Source organism: Misgurnus anguillicaudatus, chromosome 6, assembly GCF_027580225.2.
Source record: "Misgurnus anguillicaudatus chromosome 6, ASM2758022v2, whole genome shotgun sequence".
Taxonomy (NCBI): Eukaryota; Metazoa; Chordata; class Actinopteri; order Cypriniformes; family Cobitidae; genus Misgurnus; species Misgurnus anguillicaudatus.
The window spans coordinates 11,378,242-11,391,539 of record NC_073342.2 but is presented as its reverse complement, the minus strand read 5'-3'; the positions used below and the strand labels follow the sequence as shown (position 1 = coordinate 11,391,539).

At 39.4% G+C, this 13,298-nt stretch overlaps 1 protein-coding gene and 1 long non-coding RNA gene across 2 annotated transcripts in view; both read right to left on the bottom strand.

Moving 5' to 3' along the window:
• Positions 1–11,604, bottom strand: part of LOC141364291 (uncharacterized) — a 30,207-nt gene extending 18,603 nt beyond the window's left edge. The window contains exons 1-2 of the long non-coding RNA XR_012369995.1: positions 11,400–11,604; positions 10,923–11,162 (exon numbers count right to left, since the gene is read on the bottom strand). This is a non-coding gene — a long non-coding RNA (uncharacterized lncRNA). The remainder of the gene's footprint in view (positions 1–10,922; positions 11,163–11,399) is intronic.
• The window catches only part of LOC141364205 (GTPase IMAP family member 8-like), a 153,227-nt gene that overhangs the window by 96,985 nt on the left and 42,944 nt on the right, over positions 1–13,298 (bottom strand). The window lies entirely within an intron of this gene.

The following is a 13,298-nucleotide window of genomic DNA, read 5'->3' as shown; positions in this document are numbered from 1 at the left end:
AACTAGATGCGCCACTCAGTTGACACCGTTCAAGAGGCAGCAGACAAGAGATTAGAGAGCTGAAAGGATTAATATGTCAATCACCAAAGATGCAGGAAAGACACAGCAGAAGCAGAAATAACAGAAATACAATGTACATGAGCTCAAGTGAGATTGAAGACAAGCAGATCATTCTGTATAGTGATGCTATACAATGTAATATACAGTCACATTAATTTATTACTATGAGAAATAGACAACGTCACAGGCACGGTAAACTTTAGAGTGGTATTTCTAAGAAAGAGAACAGAATATCAAAAATCTGTTCGGTCACATCTGTGCGGATTGCTCCAAACATTATACGAGCAGAACCTGACATAAAATACACAAAATTTTTAAAATGAGTAGCGAAAAAATCATTTACCATATGCCTTACAATAACACATGAACATAATGTTGGAAAATGACAAACGAGGTATTGTTGCGATCGGCATAAAACAGTGAATCCAATTTCACAAAGAATATGTATATCAGACAAAGTATTCAGAAGTTATAAGCAGTTCAATAAGAACTGTTATAGTTTATAACCCCTAGGTGGCGCTGTACTCTGACTTCCCAGGTACCTTCAGGACATCATGTTGAAGCTCCTTACTAATTTTTGCGCGGATATGTCCAATAGTTAAAAAAATATAACAATTTATGTGAAATTTCAAAATGGCGGACAGGCGGTTTGGTCAAACCCGGCATAATTCACATCGACAGATGCAGCATGAGGTAAGCAATCCATAGACATCAAGATCATAATTTACTGACAAACAGTTCAGAATTTATGGGCAATAATAGCCTATTTTTCTATCTCATGACCCATAGGTGGCGCTGTCACCAAATTTGGCATGGACCCCAAGTTCATGGTCCACATGAAGTGTACCAAATTTCATTTCAATTGATCAAAGAATGACTGAGCTACAGCTTCAGAACCATTTTTGCGTCAACCTCGTTAAGTTTGCGCATTTATTACTTTTGAACAAAGATCAATATCAAAATTCTGTTCGGTCATTTCTATGCGGCTCACTCCAAAGATCATCTGTGCCAAATCTCATAAGAATTGAACCGCATTTGAAGGAGGAGTAGCGAAAAAACGAAATACTGTACATTTCAAAATGCCCGCTACTGTAATGGGTGGAGTCTTACTGTAAAGTATCAAATTCAATAAGTGGGATGAGAGCAATCACGTGTACTAAGTAGAATTTTCATAGATCAAATGGTTCACCAATTATAACAGTTTGAACATTGATTTTTTGGACTACTGGTGGCGCTATAGAGTTACTGCTAAAGACCCCATTTTTGGTCACATGACTATTTATGACCACCTCTACATCTGTGCCAAATTTCATCATTTTCCTATGTACGGTTCATAGGGCTGCCATAGACTCCCATTGGGGAAAAATAATAATAATAATAATAATAATAATAATAATAATAATAAATATAGCTGCAAGCAGCAACACGGGGTCAAGCACCTTCGGCGCAATGCACACACAGCACAGCAAGCACACAAAGCACAGCAAGCTCACAATGCACAGCAAGCACACAAAGCACAGCAATTACACAAATCACAGCAGGCACACAAAGCACAGCAAGCTCACAAAGCACAGCAAGCACACAAAGCACAGCAAGCACACAAAGCACAGCAAGCACACAAAGCACAGCAAGCTCACAATGCACAGCAAGCACACAAAGCACAGCAATTACACAAATCACAGCAGGCACACAAAGCACAGCAAGCTCACAAAGCACAGCAAGCACACAAAGCACAGCAAGCACACAAAGCACAACAAGCACACAAAGCATAGTAAGAACACAAAGCACAGCAATTACACAAATCACAGCCGGCACACAAAGCACAGCAAGCTCACAAAGCACAGCAAGCACACAAAGCACAGCAAGCACACAAAGCACAGCAAGCACAGCAATTACACAAATCACAGCAGGCACACAAAGCACAGCAAGCTCACAAAGCACACAAAGCACAGCAAGCACACAAAGCATAGCAAGCTCACAAAGCACAGCAAGCACACAAAGCACAGCAAGCTCACAAAGCACAGCAAGAACCACCATAATGCAGAGCAACAACAGCAAACATGGAAAAATAGAACACATGTGAACTACAGACAGGTTGAGAAGAATTGATGAGGAAGAACAAAACATCATGACTCAGGTGGGATTTGAACCCAGGAACTCAGAATCTCAATGCATATGATTAACTAGATGCACCACTCAGTTGACACAGTTCATGAAGCAGCAGACAAGAGATTAGAGAGCTGAAAGGATTAACATATGTCAATCACCAAAGATGCAGGAAAGACACAGCAGAAGCACCACAATGCAGAGCAACAACAGCAAACATGGAAAAATAGAACACATGTGAACTACAGACAGGTTGAGAAGAATTGATGAGGAAGAACAAAACATCATGACTCAGGTGGGATTCGAACCCAGGAACTTAGAATCTAAATGCAATTGGTTAACTAGATGCGCCACTCAGTTTACACAGTTCATGAGGCAGCAGACAAGATATTAGAGAGCTGAAAGGATTAACATGTCAATCACCAAAGATGCAGAATTGACACAGCAGAAGTAGAAATAACAGAAATACAATGTACATTAGTTCAAGTGAAATTGAAGACAAGCAGATCATTATGTATAGTGATGCTATACAATGTAATATACAGTCACATTAATTTATTACTATGACAAATAGACAACGTCACAGGCACGGAAAACTTTAGAGTGGTATTTCTAAGAAAGAGAAAAGAATATCAAAAATCTGTTCGGTCACATCTGTGCGGATTGCTCCAAACATTATACGCGCAGAACCTGACATAAAAAACACAAAATTTGTAAAAGGAGTAGCGAAAAAATCATTTACCATATGCCTTACAATAACACCTGAACATAATGTTGGAAAATGACAAACAAGGTATCGTTGCGATCGGCATAAAACAGTGAATACAATTTCACAAAGAAAATGTATATCAGACAATGTATTCAGAAGTTATAAGCAGTTCAATAAGAACTGTTATAGTTTATAACCCCTAGGTGGCGCTGTACTCTGACTTCCCATGTACCTTCAGGACATCATGTCGAAGCTCCTTACCATTTTTTGCGCTGATATGTCCAATAGTTCAAAAAATATAACAATTTATTTGAAATTTCAAAATGGCGGACAGGCGGTTTGGTCAAACCCGGCATAATTCACATCGACAGATGTGGCATGAGGTAAGCAATCCATAGACATCAAGATCATAATTTTCTGACAAACAGTTCAGAAGTTATGGGCAATAATAGCCTATTTTTCTATCTCATGACCCATAGGTGGCGCTGTCACCAAATTTGGCATGGACCCCAAGTTCATGGTCCACATGAAGTGTACCAAATTTCATTTCAATTGATCAAAGAATGACTGAGCTACAGCTTCAGAACCATTTTTGCGTCAACCTCGTTAAGTTTGCGCATTTATTACTTTTGAACAAAGATCAATATCAAAATTCTGTTCGGTCATTTCTATGCGGCTCACTCCAAAGATCATCTGTGCCAAATCTCATAAGAATTGAACCGCATTTGAAGGAGGAGTAGCGAAAAAACGAAATACTGTACATTTCAAAATGGCCGCTACTGTAATGGGTGGAGTCTTACTGTAAAGTATCAAATTCAATAAGTGGGATGAGAGCAATCACGTGTACTAAGTAGAATTTTCATAGATCAAATGGTTCACCAATTATAACAGTTTGAACATTGATTTTTTGGACTACTGGTGGCGCTATAGAGTTACTGCTAAAGACCCCATTTTTGGTCACATGACTATTTATGACCACCTCTACATCTGTGCCAAATTTCATCATTTTCCTATGTACGGTTCATAGGGCTGCCATAGACTCCCATTGGGGAAAAATAATAATAATAATAATAATAATAATAATACTAACAAAAACAATAGGTGTCTCAGCACCTTCGGTGCTTGACCCCTAATAATACTAACAAAAACAATAGGTGTCTCAGCACCTTCGGTGCTTGACCCCTAAATATAGCTGCAAGCAGCAATTGCGGGGTCAAGCACCTTCAGCGCAATGAGCACCCAAAGCACAGCAAAAACCACACGACGCAGCAAATGCGCAAAGCGCAGAAAGCGCGCAATACAGAGCCCGAACCCGAAGCAAAGCAAATGCTGAGCAGAACCACTGCAGTGCGGAGCAACAACAGAAAAGATGGCAAAAATATAACACGTGTGGAAAACCAGACAGGTCGAGAAGAACGTGTTAAAGGGAACACAAAAGGAAATCTCAATAAGTGAAAGTAAGAGCTGGGATTCAAACCCATGACCTCATGTTCCCAAAGCACAGCACTAACCGCATGCGCCAATGAGTAAACGATTAAACCATTGACTTGGTGTGTCCAAGCTATAGAATACAGCTTTACAGCTATAAACATTGATATCCAGCAATTACCAAAAGTGTAGAAATGACAACAGAGAGCACAAAAACTGAAATACAATGTATAGTATGAGAATCACAAACCAAAATACCACTGCACATGGGATTCGACCCCATGACCTCAGAAACTCATGGCATGTGATTAACCTGATGCGCAACTCAGTTAACACAGCTCAAGTGGCAGCAAAAAAAACAGCTTAGGTGCTGCAAGGATTGACATGTGCCAATCAACACAGATGCAGAACTGACAGTGCAGAGCAGAACTATCAAAAATACAATGTATATGAGAATCAAAAAGCTCAAATGAGATTGAAGACAAGAACATCATTCTGTATAGTAATGCTATACAATGTAATATACAGTCACATTCATTTACTATGACAAATAGACAACGTCACAGGCACGGTCAATTTTGGAGTGGTATTTCTAAGAAAGAGAACAGAATATCAAAAATCTGTTCAGTCATTTCTGTGCGGATTGCTCCAAACATTATACGAGCAGTACCTGGCATAAAATAAACAACATTTGTAAAATGAGTAGCAAAAAAATCATCTACCATATGCTTTACATTAACACATGAACAGAATGTTGGAAAATGACAAACGAGGCATCGTTGCAATCGGCATAAACCAGTGAATACAATTTCACAAAGAAATTAATATCAGACAAAGTATTCAGAAGTTATAAGCAGTTCCATAAGAACTGTTATAGTTCATAACCCCTAGGTGGCGCTGTACTCTGACTTCCCAGGTATCTTCAGGACATCATGTCGAAGCTCCTTACTAATTTTTGCGCGGATATGTCCAATAGTTCAAAAAATATAACAAATTATGTGAAATTTCAAAATGGCGGACAGGCGGTTCGGTCAAACCCGGCATAATACACATCGACAGATGCGGCATGAGATAAGCAATCCACAGACATCAAGATCATAATTTTCTGACATACAGTTCAGAAGTTATGGGCAAAAATAGCCTATTTTCATATCTCATGACCCATAGGTGGCGCTGTCACCAGATTTGGCATGAACCCCAAGTTCATGGTCCACATGAAGTGTACCAAATTTAATTTCAATTGGTCAAAGAATGACCGAGCTACAGCTTCAGAACCATTTTTGCGTCAACCTCGTTAAGTTTGCGCATTTATTACTTTTGAACAAAGATAAATATCAAAATTCTGTTCGGTCATTTCTGTGCGGCTCACTCCAAAGTTCACCTGTGCCAAATTTCATAACAATTTAACAAAATTTGAAGGAGGAGTAGCGAATAAATGGAATACTGTACATTTCAAAATGGCCACTACTGTAATGGGTGGAGTTTTACTGTAAGGTATTAAAAACAACAAGCATGAGGAGAGCAATCACGTGTACTAAGAAGAATTTTCATAGATCAAGCGGATCAGCAGATATAACAATTTGAACATTGAATTTTTGCACTGCTGGTGGCGCTATAGAGTTAGTACTAGAGACCCCATTTTTGGTCACATGACTTTTTAAGACCACCACTACAACTGTGCCAAATTTCATCATTTTCCTATGTACGGTTCATAGGGATGCCCTAGACGCCTATGGCTAAGAAGAGGAAGCAGAATAATAATAATAATAATACTAACAATTCCAATAGGTGTCACAGCACCTTCGGTGCTTGACCCCTAATAAATATAGCTGCAAGCAGCAACACGGGGTCAAGCACCTTCGGCGCAATGCACACAAAGCACAGCAAGCACACAAAGCACAGCAAGCTCACAATGCACAGCAAGCACACAAAGCACAGCAAGCACAAAAAGCACAGCAAGCACACAAAGCACAGCAAGCACACAAATCACAGCAGGCACACAAAGCTCACAAAGCACAGCAAGCTCACAAAGCACAACCAGCACACAAAGCACAGCAAACTCCCAAAGCACAGCAAGCACACAAAGCACAGCAAGCACACAAAGCACAGCAAGAACCACCACAATGCAGAGCAACAACAGCAGACATGGAAAAATAGAACACATGTGAACTACAGACAGGTTGAGAAGAATTGATGAGGAAGAACAAAACATCATGACTCAGGTGGGATTCGAACCCAGGAACTCAGAATCTCAATGGATCTGGTTAACTAGATGTGCCACTCAGTTGACAAAGTCCATGAGGCAGCAGACAAGAGATTAGAGAGCTGAAAGGATTAACATATGTCAATCACCAAAGATGCAGGAAAGACACAGCAGAAGCACCACAATGCAGAGCAACAACAGCAAACATGGAAAAATAGAACACATGTGAACTACAGACAGGTTGAGAAGAATTGATGAGGAAGAACAAAACATCATGACTCAGGTGGGATTCGAACCCAAGAACTCAGAATCTCTCTGCGGTTGCCTTACTCGCCACGCCACTCAGTTGACACAGTTCAAGGGACAGCAGAAAAGAGATTACAGAGATGCAGGATTGATATATGCCAATTACCAAAGATGTAGAAATGACACCACAGAGCAGAAATAACAGAAATAAAATGTATATGAGAATCAAAAAGCTCAAGTGAGATTGAAGACAAGAAAAACATTCTGTAGAGCAACGCTATAAAATGTAATATACAGTAATTAACTATGACAAATAGACAACATCACAGGCACGATCAACTTTACAGAGGTATTTCTCAAAAAACTGCCTAGGTGCCAGAAAAATCTGTTCAGTCATTCCTGTGCGGATTGCTCCAAACATTATACCAGCAGAACCTGGCATAAAATAAACAAAATTTGTAAAAGGAGTAGCGAAAAGATCATTTACCATATGCCTTACAATAACACATGAATAGAATGTTGGAAAATGACAAATGAGGTATCGTTGCAATCGGCATAAACCAGTGAATACAATTTCACAAAGAAATTAATATCAGACAAAGTATTCAGAAGTTATAAGCAGTTCCATAAGAACTGTTATAGTTTATAACCCCTAGGTGGCGCTGTACTCTGACTTCCCAGGTACCTTCAGGACATCATGTCGAAGCTCCTTACTAATTTTTGCGCGGATATGTCCAATAGTTCAAAAAATATAACAAATTATGTGAAATTTCAAAATGGCGGACAGGCGGTTCGGTCAAACCCGGCATAATACACATCGACAGATGCGGCATGAGGTAAGCAATCCATAGACATCAAGATCATAATTTTCTGACAAACAGTTCAGAAGTTATGGGCAAAAATAGCCTATTTTATTATCTCATGACCCATAGGTGGCGCTGTCACCAAATTTGGCATGGACCCCAAGTTCATGGTCCACATGAAGTGTACCAAATTTCATTTGAATTGATCAAAGAATGACTGAGCTACAGCTTCAGAACCATTTTTGCGTCAACCTCGTTAACTTTGCGCATTTACTACTTTTGAACAAAGATAAATATCAAAATTCTGTTCGGTCATTTCTGTGCGGCTCACTCCAAAGATCATCTGTGCCAAATCTCATAAGAATTGAACCACATTTGAAGGAGGAGTAGCGAAAAAACGAAATACTGTACATTTCAAAATGGCCGCTACTGTAATGGGTGGAGTTTTACTGTAAAGTATCAAATTCAATAAGCATGAGGAGAGCAATCACGTGTACTAAGTAGAATTTTCATAGATCAAGCGGATCACCAGTTATAACCATTTGAACATTGAATTTTTGCACTGCTGGTGGCGCTATAGAGTTAGTGCTAGAGACCCCATTTTTGGTCACTTGACTTTTCAGTACCACCTCTACAACTGTGCCAAATTTCATCATTTTCCTATGTACGGTTCATAGGGCTGCCATAGACTCCCATTGCGGAAAAATAATAATAATAATACTGACAATTCCAATAGGTGTCTCAGCACCTTCGGTGCTTGACCCCTAAATATAGCTGCAAGCAGCAATTGCGGGGTCAAGCACCTTCAGCGCAATGAGGACCCAAAGCACAGCAAAAACCACACGACGCAGCAAATGTGCAAAGCGCAGAAAGCGCGCAATACAGAGCCCGAACCCGAAGCAAAGCAAATGCAGAGCAGGATCACTGCAGTGCGGAGCAACAACAGTAAAGATGGCAAAAATATAACACGTGTGGAAAACCAGACAGGTCGAGAAGAACGTGTTAAAGGAAACGCAAAAGGAAATCTCAATAAGTGAAAGTGAGAGCTGGGATTCGAACCCATGACCTCAGGTTCCCAAAGCATAGCAGTTAACGCATGTGCCACTGAGTAAACGGTTAAACCACTGAGTTGGTGTGTCCAAGCTATAGAATAGAGATATAGAGCTGTAAACATTGATATCCAGCAATTACCAAAAGTGCAGAAATGACAACAAAGAGCACAAATAACTAAAATACAATGTATTGTATGGAAATCACAAAACTTAAGTGAGAAAAAAAAGTTAAGACATAAACCACTGCACATGGGTTTGAACCTATGAACTCAGGTTCCCAAGGCACACAAGTTACCGCATACGCCACTGAGTAAACGATTAAACCACTGACTAGGTGTGTCCAAGCTATAGAATAGAGATATAGAGCTGTAAACATTGATATCCAGCAATTACCAAAAGTGCAGAAATGACAACAGAGAGCACAAATAACTGAAATACAATGTATTGTATGAATATCACAAAACTTAAGTGAGAAAAAAAAGTTAAGACAAAAACCACTGCACATGGGATTCGAATCCATGAACTCAGGTTCCCAAGGCACAGCAGTTACCGCATACGCCACTGAGTAAACAATTAAACCACTGACTTGGTGTGTCCAAGCTATAGAATAGAGATATAGAGCTGTAAACATTGATATCCAGCAATTACCAAAAGTGCAGAAATGACAACAGAGAGCACAAATAACTGAAATACAATGTATTGTATGAAAATCAATAAACTTAAGTGAGAAAAAAGTTAAGACAAAATATCACTGTACATGGGATTCGAACCCATGACCTCAGGATCTCATGGCATCTGGTTAACCAGATGCGCAACTCAGTTAACACAGCCCAAAGGGCAGCAAAAAACAGCTTAGGTGCTGCAAGGATTGACATATGCCAATCAACACAGATGCAATACTGACAGTGCAGAGCAGAACTAACAGAAATACAATGTATATGAGAATCAAAAAGATCAAGTGAGATTGAAGACAAGAAGATCATTCTGTATAGTAATGCTATACAATGTAACATACAGTCACATTAATTTACTATGACAAATAGACAACGGCACAGGCACAGTCAACTTTGGAGTGGTATTTCTAAGAAAGAGAACAGAATATCAAAAATCTGTTCGGTCATTTCTGTGCGGATTGCTCCAAACATTATACGAGCAGCACCTGGCATAAAATAAACAAAATTTGTAAAAGGAGTAGCGAAAAAATCATGTACCAAATGCTTTACAGTAACACATGAACAGAATGTTGGAAAATGACAAACGAGGTATCGTTGCAATCGGCATAAACCAGTGAATACAATTTCACAAAGAAATTAATATCAGACAAAGTATTCAGAAGTTATAAGCAGTTCCATAAGAACTGTTATAGTTTATAACCCCTAGGTGGCGCTGTACTCTGACTTCCCAGGTACCTTCAGGACATCATGTCGAAGCTCCTTACTAATTTTTGCGCGGATATGTCCAATAGTTAAAAAAATATAACAAATTATGTGAAATTTCAAAATGGCGGACAGGCGGTTCGGTCAAACCCGGCATAATACACATCGACAGATGCGGCATGAGGTAAGCAATCCATAGACATCAAGATCATAATTTTCTGACAAACAGTTCAGAAGTTATGGGCAAAAATAGCCTATTTTATTATCTCATGACCCATAGGTGGCGCTGTCACCAAATTTGGCATGGACCCCAAGTTCATGGTCCACATGAAGTGTACCAAATTTCATTTGAATTGATCAAAGAATGACTGAGCTACAGCTTCAGAACCATTTTTGCGTCAACCTCGTTAACTTTGCGCATTTACTACTTTTGAACAAAGATAAATATCACAATTCTGTTCGGTCATTTCTGTGCGGCTCACTCCAAAGATCATCTGTGCCAAATCTCATAAGAATTGAACCACATTTGAAGGAGGAGTAGCGAAAAAACGAAATACTGTACATTTCAAAATGGCCGCTACTGTAATGGGTGGAGTTTTACTGTAAAGTATCAAATTCAATAAGCGGTATGAGAGCAATCACGTGTACTAAGTAGAATTTTCATAGATCAAGCGGATCACCAGTTATAACCATTTGAACATTGAATTTTTGCACTGCTGGTGGCGCTATAGAGTTAGTGCTAGAGACCCCATTTTTGGTCACTTGACTTTTCAGTACCACCTCTACAACTGTGCCAAATTTCATCATTTTCCTATGTACGGTTCATAGGGCTGCCATAGACTCCCATTGCGGAAAAATAATAATAATAATACTGACAATTCCAATAGGTGTCTCAGCACCTTCGGTGCTTGACCCCTAATGATATTATAGATTGGCTACCTGCTCATCTGAAATTCGTTGAGCTTGCAGATTCTCGACTTGCAGAATATCGTCATGTCTCAGGTGTTCTCCGGTTGCAGTCTGACTTGCTCCGCGTCCTCTACCTCGACTTCCTCGGCTTCTACCCCGTGCACCTCCTCTTCCTCGAGCACGACCTCGGGTCTGTCCCCTTTGACCTGAAGACGTGCTCGGATGCGGACTGTATGTAGGATCAGATCAAATGCTCTCGTCGTGGAAACTCTAACAACCAAAATAACGAAGATATATAAAAATAGAAAATTCACGTTTGCCAGTGATAGTAACAAAAAAAAAACTTTTAAATTTTGATTTAGCAGACGCTTTTATCCAAAGACACGTAGCTACATTTCAGAGTTCATACAACAACAAACGTGTAACGTTTGCTTTGAACGCTGCAAGTAACATTACTAACAATAGCATTTTTTGGCATTCATTGTAATAAAAATATAGTTTACTTACAGGTGAATGAGACATGAAGTCGTTTGGTTGATGCCTATAATGTGTTGAAATACTCGGTTTTCCTGTGACCTGCAGCTGACTCCGACTGTGGATGCGCGTTCATGTTTGTGGGGGCGTAGCTTTGGACGGAGTGCTAACGAGAGGGGGTGGAGCTTAGAAGAGCTGCCATTTTCAAATTTTGCTAGCTCTCAAACATTACCTACCCTAGCTTTAACTGCGTGAAAGCTCTATCTAACCTGTTATCATGGGCACGTAAAAAATTACGCACTGCATACAGAGTATTTGTGAAACAGGCGTAACTCACAGGCACTTTTCCAGAGTCATTAAAATGGCAGTTGTTAAGCCTCTCCTAAAAAAGAGTAACCTAGACAAAACCATACTTAGCAACTACAGACCAATCTCAAAATTTTCATTTATAGGCAAGATCATTGAAAAGGTTGTTTTCAATCAGCTGAACAAATTCTTAAACTCAAATGGCCATCTGGACAATTTTCAATCTGGCTTCCATCAGCATCACAGCACAGAGACAGTGCTCATAAAGATAATAAATGATATTCGCTTAAACTCTGATTCAAGTAAAATATATCTTAGTGCTGCTTTTGACACACTAGATCACACCATACTCTTACATAGACTGGAAATCTGGATAGGGCTTTATGGGATGGTACTCAAATGGTTTAAATCATACCTAAGGGAGAGGTTACTATGTGAACATAGGTAACCATAAATCTGAGTGGACATCCATGACATGTGGAGTCCCACAGGGTTCAATTCTTGCACCGCTTCTGTTTAATTTATATGCTCCCACTTGGTCAAATAATGAAAAAGAACCAAATTGCTTACCACAGCTATGCAGATGACACCCAGATATACTTAGCCCTGTCACCCAATGACTACAGCCCCATTGACTCTCTATGTAAATGCATTGATGAAATTAACTGTTGGATGCGTCAAAACTTCCTCCAGTTAAACAAAGACAAAACTGAAGTCATTCACTGTAAAAAAGTCCGTAAAAATTTCAATGTTATTGCAGCTGGGTTGCCGGTAATCCACCGCAGATTTACATCTATGTTATTTACTGGCAAGAGTTTGTTCAAAGTTAAATAAATTTTAAACATTAACAAGTCTTTATCTTTACAGAACAAAACTATACAATAACAGCCTCATGCAAAGCATTCTGGGAACCAGAAATCATCATCAACCTTTTTCTGTTTTTTTGCTTCAGATTTTGTTTCCCAGAATGTTTTGCTTGATGCTGTTTTTTAGTTTTACTCTGTAAAGACAAAGACTTGTGAGTGTTTGATGTTCATTTAACTTTGAACGAAATGTTGCCAGTAAAAAACATAAATTTAAATCTACGGTAAATTACCGGCAACTCAGCTGCAATTTCTACAGATTTTTTTTACAGTGTTGTATTTGGAAATAAAGATGAAACTCTCAAGGTTAACACATACCTTGACTCTAGGGGTCTAAAGACACAAAATAAAGTCAGAAATCTTGGTGTAATTTTAGAGTCTGAACTTAATTTCAGTAGTCACGTGAAAGCGAAAAGCAAATCAGCTTCCTACCATCTCAGAAGCGCCTTTCAGGGGCGCTGTAAGGGGGGGGGGGGGGGGGGGTAAACAATGACGATTCTCGGGGCCCACGAGTAAGAGGGGGCCCAGGAAAGCCCCCAAAATTGTGGTGCTAAAAAATATTTAATAGTAAAAATTATTAACTTCAAATTATTCTATTTGCTGTTTTCTGGTATCAAAAAAATTTATTTGTTTAGGAAACACAAACGTCCGTGGGCCCCTTTCCCCCCTCTCAATTATCATAAAATGGTTCAGTCTGCCCAAATTGTATAATCCAGGCAACACAGCTTGACTTCACTTATAGCGCCAGCAGAATATCAACTTG